At 38.3% G+C, this 14608-nt stretch overlaps 1 protein-coding gene across 3 annotated transcripts in view; it reads right to left on the bottom strand.

The window, feature by feature from the left end:
* Window positions 1-14608, bottom strand: part of SLC25A21 (solute carrier family 25 member 21) — a 588543-nt gene that overhangs the window by 348725 nt on the left and 225210 nt on the right. The window contains exon 1 of one of the 3 annotated variants that reach the window (XM_060262737.1): window positions 12843-12932. The exons of the other annotated variants lie outside the window; for them this stretch is intronic. The gene's annotated coding sequence lies outside the window, so the exon portion shown is untranslated. Of the gene's footprint in view, window positions 1-12842; window positions 12933-14608 lie in introns of those variants that run through there. 3 annotated transcript variants of the gene reach the window in all.

Raw genomic sequence — 14608 nt, 5'->3', positions numbered from 1 at the left:
AAATTATATTGCAGTGCAAGATGTGAACCTGACATGCGTGACTGAGACCTGGACAAGGGAAGGCAAAACAGTTGCCTTGAAAATGCTGACCCCACCAGGTTTCTTGGTCCTCCAGTAGTCCTGAACTGAGGGGCAGAGGGGTGGTGATACTCATCCATGAGAGTTTTTCCTTCAGGGCACTCCCTGTTCCAAAGATCACTGGTATTGATTGTGTTGGCCTACTCTGGGCCACTGAGGAGAGTGTGGCCATTTGTACTGACAACCTAGTGCTCCAGAGTTCAGCCTGCTGAGCCTACTGGAGGTGGTAGTGAGCATAATTATTTAGTTTAACTTCTCTCATTGAGTGAATACAAGATGTTAGGAAGTCAGCCATCAGCTGTGAAGATTTTGGCAAGCTTTTTTTTTTTTACTGGATAAAGGCTTGTCGCTTTGCCATGACCTCCCAGCCAATATTGATATAGTACAGGGGTGGCCAACAATAGCTCTCCAGATGTTTTTTGCCTACAACTCCCATCAGCCCCAGCCAGCATGGCCAATGACTGGGGCTGATGGGAGTTGTAGGCAAAAAACATCTGGAGAGCTACCGTTGGTCACCCATGATATAGTATATGAACTGGAGGCTCCTTGGCCTCCTTTGGATTCAGTATTTGGCAGCTTCAGCCAACTCTCCTGGGCTGATGTTGACAGGATTCTGGGAGTTCTTAAGCTGACCACATGCCTCTTAGACCTGTGCCACTCATGGCTGTTGAAAGCCAGTGGTGGGGGAATACAGCCCCCCCCCCAGTGGATGTTATTAATTTGTTCCTGGATCTGGGGGTCTACCTAGAGGGATTAAAAGAAGCTGTGGCAACACTGCTCTTCAAGAAGCCATCTTTGGATCCATTTACCACTCAGTCTTGAACATTTTGTTTCTGGGTACAGTAAGGCAAAGAAGCTTCAGAACCTCCTGGAAGACATATCAGCATTAGACCCATTCCAATCTGGCTTCCACCCCAGCCATGGGACAGAGACAGCACCGGTCACCCTCACAGATGATCTCCACAGACGGTGTAGTTCTGGATGCCTCAACAGAGGCCCAGATTACAAATGCTGCCAGAAAGGCATTTTTTCCAGCTACGCCAGGTCAGGCAACTGGCTCTCTTCCTGTTCCACCCTGATCTAGCCACAGTAATCCATGAAACAGTCTCCTCCAGATAGACTACTGTAACTTGCTCTATATAGGGTTAGCCTTGAGACTGATCTGGAAACTGTAACTGGTCCAGAATGCAGCTGCACAGGTCCTTACTGGGACCCAATGAATGGAATATATCCAACCAGTGCTGCGCTAGCTGCACTGGCTCCAGACAGAGTACCTGATCAGATTCAAGGTTCTGGTGTTAACTTTTAAGGTCCTAAGCAATTTGAAACCCGCTTACCTTCAGGACTGCCTTTCCTGGTACACTCCTCCCCCCCCCCCCAAAAAAAAAAAAAGCAGGGAAGAACTTACTGGTGATCCCCAGGTCGAAAGACATCTGGCTCTCCTCAACCAGAGTCAGGGCCTTCTTGACCCTGGCTCCAACCTGGTGGAACTCTATGCCAAATAACATCCATGCCCTGCAGAACTTAATGCAGTTTTGCAGGGCTTGTAAGGCAGAGATGTTCTGCCTAGTTTTTGCTTGAGGACAGTGATAGCTTCCACTTCCATGGCACTTTGTTTCTTGCCGTCCTCCTGTGGGGGCAGTGGCACAATCTGAGGCTTTTTAGCACCATCTAGAAATGTTAATTGTTGTATTTTTAATTGATGATTAATTTTGGAATGTGTTTTTATTCCTGCACAGCATCCTGAGCCCTGTTTTAGGGGGAGGGTGGTCTAGAGGTCTAAAATATAAATAAATTTAAATAAATAAGTTTAATGGTGAAACCTGTAGTTCTGGCAGAAACAAGAGACACTCTCCTAAGGAACCTCTTTGTAGTAAGATGGAAGAGGGAAAACTAGCAGTACCCAAACTCCTGTACACCTTTCCTCCATTGCAGCTTTTCTGCAAAGTGATACAGAGAGCATTAGATCCCAAAGACAAAGTGGTTCTCATATTTCTTTTTTCGTCTTGGCGTCCATGGGTCCAAGGATCTAGTAAGATGGTCTCCCAGACCCCCTTGGTGGATCCCAAACATCCTTTCTTATATGGACATGTCAAAGTTGACAGCCTGAAGGCTGAGCAGTAGCAATTCAGGTAAATAGATCAGATAATCATGAACCCAATGGCCTCCAGAGTAAATCTACCAAAACATTATATAATAACACCTGGCAAGTCTTCTGGTCCTGGTGTGAGAAGAGGTCTGTAGTTCCCCATAGGGCCAATACAGGGGATGTTTTGGGATTCCTTCAGTTGGGGCTGGATAAGAGTATGAACATTAGCACCCTTAAAGGTCAGATGACAGCCATCACCATAGCTGATGATAGGTTTTGGGGTATAACCATATGTTATTCACAAAATGTACATAGCAAATCTCTCACAGCTGTTTCATGTAGGCAAAATAACTTTAGGAGACATAAATATGAAGTGGAAAAACAGTGAATGAACTCAATCCTTTCCTCATTTGCTACTTTCTCCTTACAACTTCCTTTCTAGTCACTTTTCCTCATGCAAGGGTCCAATATGGGTGGGGGGGGCCTTTCCCACTATGGTAGGAGATCTTCCAGCAGGTTTTTTTATTCAGTGGGGCTCAGTCCCTGGGAAAGTGTTTAGGATTGTGGCCTAAAATATTTTAATACAAGAAACATGCTTTTATAATCATGGATTAGGAGTTTCTTTTCTCCACTAATCCTATAACAGGATTTTAATAGCAGCTTTCTCATATCGTCTTTCAAAGTGCCTTTGCACAGCCTCCAAGGTCAGAACGTGGGCTGATGTCAGGGGTGCCAACTTCCAGGTGGGTATGCTAATGCAATCACAAAACAATAATAATCCAATCATCTATGAATGATGAAATGCAATCTCAAATCCAATGTATGCTCTAAATATATAGTCCCAAAACCATATAGGAAAAAAATCAACAAGTAATTGACAACTATATTCACAGGTATCAATGAGACTTCCCTTGAGCAAGAGACAGGCTTGCACAGTAGAAGTAAAAGGATCCCCAAGCCCAACCCACTATTTGAATATGAGCAGTTTTATGTCTTCTTCAAGAACTCCATTCTTTCTCTTATGTAAAATAAACACAGTTATCTGTAAAAAACACATCTGTGTTTTATTAAATGACAACAATAGATGACAATGCTTGATCAATTCACAATGTCTCACTAGGAAAAATCTAGTGCAACAATACAGACTCTACGAGAAGATTTTTCCTGTGAGACACCATGAGTTGATCATCTTTTGTTGTCATTTAATAAAACACAGAAATGTGTTTTTAGGAGAGAAAGGATGGAGCTCTTGAAGACGACACAAAACTGCTTATATTCAAATAGCGAGTCAGGCTCTACTGTGCAATTTTGTCACTTGCTCAAGAGAAATCTCATTGACACCTGTGAAGATGATAGTGTTGCTTTTTCCTATATGGTCTTGGGACTATATATTTAGAGCATATGTTGGACTGAGATTGCATTTCATCATTCATGGATTAATGGATTATTATTGTATTGTAGTTGCATTATAATATCTTACTAAACTTCCAGGTGGGGCCTGGAGATCTCCCAGAATTACAGTTGACCTACAGACTACAGATATCAGTTCCCCTGGAGAAATTGCTTCTTTGAAGGGTGCATTGAGGTTCCTCCCCTCTTAAACCCTGCCCTCCCCAAATTTCTACAAATATCCCAAGTTGGAGGTGGCAACCCTAGTTGTTGTACATTATGCAAAATGAAAAATAAAAAGTAAACTCAGTCCTGGAATGTGCAAAACTAGGCACCCGTCCTTTAGACAGCTGAGTCCCATGCATCTATACTGGCATTTCTGAGAACTTAACCAGAAATTAATCAGCATACCCATTCACATTGTTTGTAAATGCCCATTTTATGTCAAGCTGAACATCTCTTTAATTTGCTCGCAATTTAAAATGACTACATTGTTACCTGGAAAGCTTGGGATATGCATGAACACACTTTCACAAGTGCACCTTCAGATCTCTGGGACAATGGACCTTTTGGTCTTTTGAGTCTCCAGGGCTCTTTTTCAGGTAGTAACTTATCCAGTAGTTTTGTAGGTGCCGTAGAGATATGCAGCATAGCAGCTGGTTGGATAGTTGATGGTGTTGCACGCTCATGAGTCACAGGCTTGTGGCATTGTGAATGTTTCACCATTGTGATGCTGGTAGACTGCCTTTGCATTTGCAAAATTGCCAGCACTCTCAAGATTTGGGAATCAGGCAAGCAGGCAAAATGAGCAAGGCTGGAACACTGAAGATACCTTTTTTCCTCCTACTGCTCTTTACCCCAGCACGACTGAGGCAACCAAGGAAACTCATTGTGTAAATTATTTTGCTTTCTCTGATAAGATTGACAAATGAGGGGGAGGGGACCACCACCACTGTGATTCAGACCTGACAAATATAGAGTTAGCCAAACAAACAGAAAGCAGGTACAACAGGGAGACACTATGCCGCTTTTAACTCTTGCTACTGTTAACAGTAGGACTGAAATGCCTCTTTAAAAAAAAAAACCAACAACATATAATTAAAATAAAAGACAGGAATGAGGAAAGTGGTGTGAGATCACATATGTGCTAAATATTTTAATATTTTGCACCTTCACAAATTGAGGATATGCAAATAAATTACAATACAAACAGAAAAGTGACTGAACATCCCTCATTCTGACAGTCAACCTATGAAATGAAGAGGGGATAAACACTCAGCTCTGTCTCACTTGCCAGGGAAAATCCAAACATTCCAAAAAAGGGACAATATACAGAGCGCTCCAAAGCAGTCATACTCAGAGCCCTACTAAAGTCTCTTCAGTGGGGCTCACTCCCAGGAACATATTTTTAGGATTGCATTGATAATTGTCTTAAATTTGATGGATGGCATTTAAGCATAGTCTTCTCTTTGTTCTCTTACTATGGATAACCACAGGATTTTCTACCAGGCTAAACGAAAATAAATGAATGTTTACTACTCTGAACTCATTTGGCAAGAATGGGCTATAAACAGGTAAAAGGAAATATAAAAAAACTAGTGTAACAGAAATTATGTATCAGCCTTTCTTTTGGCTGCAGGTTTTTATAAACAGTATTTGAGTACCTTGACTGGAATGTTACTTTTTTATCTGCATTATTTAATTAAGTGATTAGTTAGCTCAAGAATTCCTTTTTGCACTGAGGGCTGTATCTGTTGGAACTTCGAAGGTATCAGTTTCTAAAATGTTTTCCATCTTCTCAGTTCACAAGCCATGAATCACACCAGACAAAGACCAGATAGTCACACCAGACAACCCATACTACTGGGTTACCAAACACCAAAGTAAATCTGTGTCTACCTTTACCAAGCTGAATCACAAACAGTCCCCACCCATCTATGATCCTTTTTCAAATAATCCCTTCATTTATGTGAGGTGCACTTCCTGAAAGTAACAAATATGCTTGACTTGATGAGTTATCATCTCATTAAGAATTGTGAAACTGCTAAATAGATTGGAATGCTTCTTTTAAGAAAACTTTCCTCTTTCTGCTTATCCGGTTCTGATGTTTTTATTCTGTTGTAACATTCATGGAATTTAAAAAGCAGGCAAATTAAATCATAAGAATTCTGCTTTAGTTTGCTAGTGAAATTTGGAAATATATTGAATATAGTCATAAGAAGCAGATCAGTTTGAAACAAGGGATGTACTTTCAAAAGGACCTGAAGTTCTAGGGTTGACAACAAACAGCTTAAAAAGGAATCACAAGTGCTTAAAATTGTTTCTTACTTGTGATGCTACACAAATATGAAATAGTTTTAAAATACTGTTTTAATTACAATGTTATAAAATTGAGAACACAATAGCAAAAGAAGAAAAATTCAAATTAAAGAAAACATAGAGTCTCAAGCTAATTTTATTATTATTGTGGCTTCCTTGTTTGTAATTCTTTAAACAATCGCCCCAAATCCTGCTGTTACCACTTACACATATGAAGAAGTAAGCTTTTAAAATTAAACATCTCATTTTTCTGAATGATTCCTAGCGGAAATACTAGAAAAATAAAATGAAAAATAAAAGGGGGGGGGACAGGCACTGATCTATAGGAGTTATAATCTTTTTGGAAATATCATTCAACATTTTAAACATAGAATACATTTTAAACATAGAAACATAGAATACATAGAACATTTTCAGTGGAGTCCTAAGCAGAGTTACACCTTTCTGAATCCACTGAAGTCAATGGGCTTAGAAAGGAATAATTCTGTTTAAGATTCCTCTGTTTGTAAACTACAACCATGCAGCTGTATCCATGGAATCTCATTCTTTGAAATGGAACTTACTTCCAAGAAAGTGTACTTAGTGTGACAGGTGTAGTGTTTTGGTTCACTATAAATATATACAATTTTAAAAAAAAATTAAGAATACATTCATTAAATTGGTTCCAAAGAATCACCAACAGTGCTCTGCATATGGAACAGATTTCCCCACATCCTGCTATCTTCTATAGCCACCTGTAATGCAGCTCTTAAGGGTCAGGGGATCTTCAGGGACAATGGGGGGATGCAATAAGATCTGCAACTCAAGGGAAAATTTGGGGACTCTGCAAGGGACCGTAATCCTGCACAAGTTGAAGAGCGATCTGCCTGCACAAGTTTTTAAAAATTCTGTTCACTGACTTCTGCAGAGCTATGCAAGCGTATGCATCTATCTAGTATTTTTAGACAGAAAATGTTAAAGTCACAGATGCATATTTTATTTTGAATAATTGAAACAATTTTGTCATACACACTTGCATACAGTATCAAGAGGACTGGAGCAAGAGTTTTTACTCTGTAATTGCTAGAAGTGTTTATTCACAATTTAATTACTGAATGACAAAAGGAAAATTATACATATTATAGACATCAGTAGGGGGGAAACTGTTAATTTACTAAACACATTAAAAAAAATCCTCTAAGCATAGATACACAGTTTCTGTGTCACTACAGAATAATCATGAGTTTTCACTTCCTTTTATGCAGTTTCTATTTTTCCCTTTATTATTTTATTTTGTAGTGTTATTTATACCAAGTTAACTATTTTGTAACTAACAAGACCTAACTCTCCCATTTATTTTTCATTTACAAAACAATGCACATGTTTCACTTTTACGAAAACAGCAGCAACAAAAAACCAGCCTAGAACAGAGTACTCAGTATGTATTTTATTTTTCCCCTCCCCACATACTAGATGTACCCTCTTCACCATCAGTTTCCTTCCCATTTTATATTTTTTCTGTAAGACTATATTAATTTCTTGTTGTCATTTTAAAAGCATCTAGTGGAAAGAAACAGAGCTTTCATTTGGGATTCTGCAAGTCTAGCTGTTATTTTACTAAGTGATTGAAAAGCAACCTAATAGTGATTGCACTCCTGGCCTGGTCCTGTTTTACTGAGGTCAATGGAAGTTGGCCTCTTATGAAATAAAAATGTCCCAATGCGGTGTAAAAGGAAACCATGGGAAAAGAGATAATGTTTTTCATGGCAAAAATAGAACCTTTTTAATAGGAAAAGAATTGTTTTTTATGCAGTTTAGTTTAGTCCTTCTCAATGTATACTTAAGGCTTTACAACTATCTCAATTGCTTTATCTGCAAATGCATCTTGAACTTTCAGGCGGTCCTCTGTTGGAAGCGGGTAGCATTCACTCACTGTCCATAATGATTTACCATGTATGTACAAAGTAGTTCTTATGATACATAGTAGGTATTCAGGAGATTGGCTGGGGCAATCAGAAAATTGCCAAAGACACCTCTAATTCAGTTTAGGAAATTACATTAATCCGCGCAGATCTGGTACCAGTAAAACACAGCCACAACAGAAAATGAAAGCCTTTAGGCTTCTTGAAAAATGAAATCCTGTTGAAACAGACAGCTCTGCTGTTAATGCTCTGTATTGACAGTCTTCTCCTTTATATATTTATTTGCAATGGCTTGCCGAAAGCTTGTGCTGTTTCATTGTGTACCCAATAAAATGCTGGTTTTGGACAGTCAGTGAACTTTTACTTTCTGGTTTCTATGCTCCTTTTGCACCCGGACACTTGATTCTTTTCCCCCCTCTCACCTGCATAAAAGTGCAAAATTATGACACAGTGGAGTCAATTGGGGTCATTCCTTGACTGCTCTCAGAATAACAACTTGTTCATGGGTCATACTGGAAATAGAATCTGAACACAACACTTCCTGTGATTAAAAAAATTAAGATTCCTGATTCCAGTTATATCTGGTGTACTGTACACATAGCATACATAGTAAGATTATTATTTCTGCAACTGGCCATGGCTAAGTGTGAACTTTGGCCAGTGTCTGCTACCATTACCCACTACTTGCTTAGCTGCAGTACTGCAGTCCTAAGCTCCGTTCACAACCTGAGTTCGATCCCCGGTGGAAGCTGGGTGTTCAGATAGCTAGCTCGAGGTTGACTCAGCCTTCCATCCTTCTGAGGTCGGTAAAATGAGTACCCAGCTTGCTGGGGGAAAAGCGTAGAAGACTGGGGAAGGCAATGGCAAACCACCCCGTAAAAAGTCTGCCATGAAAACATTGTGAAAGGAACATCACCCCAGAGTCAGAAACAACTGGTGCTTGCACAGGGGACCTTTCCTTTCCTACATTACATCATATTTTCATCATTTCTCAGTCTTGGAGGAGATGATAACTTATGAGTGGTAGTCAGCAAAGCTCAAATAAAAATGCACAATAAAAAGAAGCTTAAATTCATTTTTATCTACTTCTAATTTTTAAAAGCAGACAAAGTGATATGTTCTTCAAAATGTTCATACTTAGAAGCATTTCACTACAAGGACATTCTGAAATAACAAGCGCCTTGTGCTTTCCCACTTTTGTTTGATGTCACCTCTTTCAGCATAGTTTTCAAAAACAATTTGTTAATCATAAACAACTAATTTAATTAACAGGGAAATTAGTTTGACACTCAGACTCAGAGTATATTTGCCTTGCAATCCACCATGGAAAAAAAAATTCCTCCTTAAATCTAACACATCCTGAAGGATACCAATCAAAAGGAAAACATCAGATTTCAAGGCCAGAAATATTATAATTTGTATGTATATTCCAATGCTATACAAAGGAACACAGTCCACTTCACATTATCTAATCGTTACACACATAGGATGAGAACAAGAATCATGTCATTAAGTATATGCTAAGTTTTACAATACAATACTAGTGTATTGTTGGGGGGAGGGGGTGGAATCTTTAATTGCAACATGGATAAAACAAGACATTCAGTTAGCCAACTACTAAGCATTTATTGTTATTGTAGTTTGTAATCTTTATAGATTTGTAATCTTTATAGCAGACATTAGAAAAACTGCTCTGTATAAGCATACTTTAGGGAGTCAGAATATCCAAGATATAGAAGAAAATTGCCCCGGTGAATGGTTCACATATTCTAAAACCTAGCGCGGAGATTCAGACTGATCAAGATTAGTTTACATGCCCTTGTCTCTACACAGCATACAAGGAATGCTGGAATCTGATCATGGGTATTCTTTCGGTGTGATGAGTGGGATAAGGAACTGGCCAACTACCTTCACCCAAAGTGTGCTGTACTTTATCCAGCTGTTTTCATTAAAGAGATCATTCTCTTCCAGAGAGGAGTTTGACTTCAAAACCAATGATATCAAATAGCTCACTAAATTTTTGTTGCAGAATGAAGTTGCTGACAATCCAATCCAACAGTTTCTACATATTAACACTATACCAACAATTTAGTTACCATGAATATTTACTTGGAAATAGCCAATAGTCTAAATTTCATTTTATAAATTATTTGAATAAAACATCTGAATTTGAAGACATCAAACCTCTTTTCCTTTTATCTAAGGGCAAAAGCATATTTTTGCCACATGTGGGCTGAAAATTCATTGCAGCAAAAGCAAAGACTTCACAATCTAGTTGTAATTCTTTTCTTTTTTTTTTAAATATTGGAGTCACAGCCCAATACTATGCCAGAAACAGATTGTGCTGAAATTAATGGGGCATACTTCCAAGGCATTGAATAGAGTTGCAGCTGTAATCATGAACATTGAAAACAGAGGTAATCAGAGCTTTTTTGTGGTTGTGATGGTACTTAATAGTATTGTGTATTGACACCTTTGGGGGAGGGGTCAGTTCAAGTCCTAAGAGAGCAATTGGTACAGATTTATATATGAGTCCCATCATTGTTTTAAAAAAGCACTGATGGTAACAACGATTCCATCAACATTCTTCTTACCTAAATAAATTCCAAAAAGTAGTATCTACTTTTAATGTTACTTCCTTCAGAAATCTGAGGAAAGTAAAGTAATTATTACATAATTACAGATTATGTAATAATTGCCCATATTTAATTTAAGCAACCTGTTCATTATTTTATCTCAGTACTTCAATGACAGTTTAATGTCTTAAAAGTATGTAATACTGAATAGGATTGCAGTGAAAATCTATGAAAAAATGATGGAACATTTTAACAGAGCCTGTGTTCCTTTATGCCCAATTTGCCATGCCTGTGTAGCTGTAACTCTTTTGCGGAACACAGTTGAGGAATCTTGAGTCTGTGCCTCTGTTGAGGGGCCATCACATTTGCTCAGCTTTGTTTCGCTACTGGGAGTTAAAATATTTTTTTCTCCTTGTGATTTCTTTCCATTTAATATATTGGTACTGACTGGCTGTGGGACCGTGGCTATGTGTCATGATCACCTAGGCCTAGACAATGCTGCCAGGAGTGCAAGGGAAGAGATGACAAAATTTCCTTACACAGTTCATTTTATGATTTATAGTTTGGTTTGGTTTTAACAAATAATACATTTCTTAGATTTATTTGGGGGGGGGGGAGGTTAGCTGTTTTGCAGTGTAATCCTAATCAGAGTCATATCCTTATCAACCTCAGCAGTCTTAGAAGCGTGTAATTCTGCTGAGAACTGCAGTGTTAAAATAGTAGATTCTCCTCCTAGTATTATCATAAACATCACTCTGGTGTACTTTTTAAAAGGGCTGAATATTCCCATGAAGCAAGGGGATATCCATTACCTGTAAACAAGATATGATGCTGTTGTCTGTAAACAGGAAATTTACAGGACTACTCCACAAGGCTAAAAAGAGGCTCACTGTACTGATAACCTGAAGTTCAGTTAACACAAACCATATGTTGAACCAAAAATACCATGAAAAGCACTTGAGCATTATATAATAGCATGTTTGATCATTACACACAGTGAAACTAAACTATGAGTTATTTATATTTGCTGCTGGATATGAGTACAGGTATCACGCGTGTGCACATATCCAGCTGCCTGCTAGAATATGTGTGTAGTTCCACATTACATTTACTTTCATGATCTTGTTAAAGGATATCATTTAAAAATTCTCATTGCAATTGTCTGTCTACCTTTTCAGAATACAGTATAGACAAAGAGAGGGTTGATACCTGTACACTCACCTACATTTTTTGATACTGAAAAATGCCACTCTCAAGATGTATTTACTCCCACTGGGACAAGCCTCATATCCATATTTAGTAAAAGCATCTTGCTCTTTTTTGAACAAAAGAAACAGAAGGAGGCGGCAAAGGTGGGTAAATCTATCTTTCCCCACAGTGTTCTCGCCTTCCTAAAAGCAGACTCAGAAGCTGCATTTGGAAAAAAAGGAAAGTCTTTTAAAATCATTGTGAAACTGCACAAGAGGAACTGCACAGTGGTTAGTGACAAAATTTAATTTTTAACTTAAATTACTATTATGATTGAGATAAAATTATAATTTTAAAATATTAATCATAGTGTTGTATAAAAATAATAGTCTACATTAAATTCCTAGCGAAACTGGAATATGTACAAAATGGACCATGGATAATATGAATGTATTACGTTGTACACCGCCCTGAGCCCTGCCTTTGCAAGGGAGGGCAGTTTAAAATCTAAATAAATAAATAAATAATATGCTGAACTGATGATACAAGAAAACCCCAACAACCCAACCCTCTTAACGTATTTGTGACGCATTTTTAATCTCTGTAATTGGTGAGAATACTTATTTTACCAATATCTAATATAAACACACTGTGAGCAGCTTGGCCTATTACACACTATGACTTTGTGTTTATGTGTTTATAATCCTCTACTGGGTGTGTAAGCCTTTTGTCAATGAATAGTGGCAAGTAAACTACAGTGGGTGGCACCCTGTCCCACTGATGATGGAGCCTTCTTCCACACAAGGAGTTTCATCGGTGCAAGCCAAGACATTCTTTCATTGATGGAAAGCTCCACCTTTAGCAGAACAGAACCACAGGATCCATCCTATTATTTTGCAGGAATAAACCCTTAATCTGTAGTATCATGTTAACCCAATAAAAAAATTCCTCCACACACAGAGACAATTAACAACATCAACATACAAGTTCTGGAAAGTTTTCACATAAAGTTCAACAGTTTTATAATTGTTCCAAGTAATCAAACACTAGGTTAACTACATTTTTACAACAACAAAAAGCATTTTAAATAAATTTATTTTACTAGTTGGGTGCTTAACACTATAAGATTACATTTAAATTTAAAAAAATAAAACCAAAGATTAAAAGATAATTGCATTTCAGTTTTGCTTTAAAGGATAACTGCATACAGTGTTTGCATTTTTACAGAGTTCAGTTATTCACCATTGCTCTCAGGAACTGATACTAACATATACATTACAAGCACTCTTCATAATTTCTTACCTTAAGCATTGTTCCCGTCCATTATTATATCCCATTATTTGCAGTTTTGCTATCTGCCTGCAATTACAATGGTTCAGAAATGGTCTTTTTGGAGGAAAAGTCTTTGTTTTTACTGTGTGAATCATCTAGCAAATGTTTCGAGAGAAATATTTCTCCAGAGTCATATGAAAGCTAAAGATAATTTCCATACACATATTACATAATATTTATTTAACTGGACAGAACACATTCAACAAGCTTTTGTTCAATGTTACCTTTTTCTTTTACTTGTATTACCTTTGCCTTTTACTGAAAAGGTAAAAGGACTGTACTGTCACCTAGTGGATGAAGGTAGAAGAAATATCTTACACCTAGCATTTATTTTCTGCTGCTTAAGGAAGTTAAAAAAAATACTACGTCAAATTAATGTCTTCACAGACATGATTAAATAGCAAGCCGAAATTTATGGGGGTTAACTGCTATGACTATGTTGCATTTTTCTTTACCAAAGGAATGTTTTAGTTATTCAATACAAAATGCAGAATATGAACATATATTCCAATGAGGTAATAATATACTGCGTAGAGTTGCTGTCATTTTATTTTTTTGACAAAAATCCATCCAGCCATTCTACTAGTGGCAGTACTCAAGCTGGTTTCCAATAAATCTATAAAGATCTATAAAAACAAAGGAAAAGAAAGCAGAAAATTAAAAAGAATTCAGAGCTGCTGATAGTAACTAGCAGGAACTCATTTGCATATTAGGCCATAAGTCCTGATACCAAGACAGCCAGAACTGCATTCCTGTGCATTCCTGCTCAAAACAAGCCCTGGTGACTAGCCAAAAGCTATCAAAAGAGTACACAGACACAGATAAGAACATAAGAGAAGCCATGTTAGATCAGGCCAATGGCCCATCCAGTCCAACACTCTGTGTCACACAGTGCCCCCCCCCCAAAAAAATGTGTGTGTGTGTGTGTGTGTGTGTGTGTGTGTGTGTGTATATATATATATATATATATATATATATATATATATACACACACACACACACACACACATATACACACTGTGGCTAATAGCCACTGATGGACCTCTGCTCCATATTTTTATCTAACCCCTTCTTGAAGGTGGCGATGCTTGTGGCCAGAATCGGGGATGGATCTAGACAGCGGAACTGGGGTACTGCTAGATGCACACATGTGGGGAGCTGTGTTACAGGTTATACAGACTACCTTGAGCCCTTAGGGGATGGGAGGCACAGGGGTGGATGACAGGTGGTCAGCTGGTACATGACCTCAGAAAAGGGGAGGCTCTGCAGTGACCATAAGGGCTGGACTTCTGCAGTACATAAGAACATAAGAGAAGCCATGTTGGATCAGGCCAACGGCCCATCAAGTCCAACACTCTGTGTCACACAGTGGCAAAAAATTTTATATACACACATACACTGTGGCTAATAGCCACTGATGGACCTGTGCTCCATATTTTTATCTAAACCCTTCTTGAAGGTGGCTATACTTGTGGCCGCCACCACCTCCTGTGGCAGTGAATTCCACATGTTAATCACCCTTTGGGTGAAGAAGTACTTCCTTTTATCCGTTTTAACCTGTCTGCTCAGCAATTTCATCGAATGCCCACGAGTTCTTGTATTGTGAGAAAGGGAGAAAAGTACTTCTTTCTCTACTTTCTCCAACCCATGCATTATCTTGTAAACCTCTATCATGTCACCCCCCAGTCGACGTTCCAAGCTAAAGAGCCCCAAGCATTTCAACCTTTCTTCATAGG

This window comes from Heteronotia binoei, chromosome 21 (genome assembly GCF_032191835.1).
Source record: "Heteronotia binoei isolate CCM8104 ecotype False Entrance Well chromosome 21, APGP_CSIRO_Hbin_v1, whole genome shotgun sequence".
NCBI classification, from domain to species: Eukaryota; Metazoa; Chordata; class Lepidosauria; order Squamata; family Gekkonidae; genus Heteronotia; species Heteronotia binoei.
The sequence above is the reverse complement of the archived record's forward strand: the minus strand, read 5'-3'. Positions and strand labels throughout refer to the sequence as shown.